Raw genomic sequence first — 600 nt, forward strand, 5'->3', positions numbered from 1 at the left:
TCGCCATCACGACGCTGAGAAACACAGACTGGATTTCTAGAAACCGAAAACAACGCAGCTATTTGCTGCTTACCTGAGGTGCACCAAACACAAAGACACTGCATGGTCGCAAAGGAAAGAGAGAGCTGTGCCAGGCGCCTGCCAGCGCTAAGCAGGTAAGTGCTGACCTGGTGGCAGTAATGCCTGACACACCACAGAACGAGGGGACTAAGAACGGGCGTCATCAATGAAAGAAGGAGCCACGAAAATAGCACTTCTCACATTCTTTCGACTGGGATCTGCAGCCGAAGTTCCCCAGAGTCCTACCTTCACCACGTGGGACGCTCTCTGGGCTCTGTCTCACTCTGTTCCATTGTGTTCCGCCCCTCCGTGTTTAAGAAAACGCGACCTTCTAAATCAGTTCCAAACCCACCATGATGTGTTACCACCTGTTTGAAAAACACTAACCAAGAAGCCATAGCAACGTGAACACGTACACGCCTGATAACCTGACCCTAAACACACACAGCACCCAGCCTCATCTGCAGACTCAGCGCGGCCCCGATGAGAGCCCCAGCTCGCTGCCCCGTGCGCACGGGCAGACTGATGCCGAAGCTCACA

This window comes from Pteropus vampyrus, unplaced genomic scaffold, assembly GCF_000151845.1.
Source record: "Pteropus vampyrus isolate Shadow unplaced genomic scaffold, Pvam_2.0 Scaffold239, whole genome shotgun sequence".
NCBI classification, from domain to species: domain Eukaryota; kingdom Metazoa; phylum Chordata; class Mammalia; order Chiroptera; family Pteropodidae; genus Pteropus; species Pteropus vampyrus.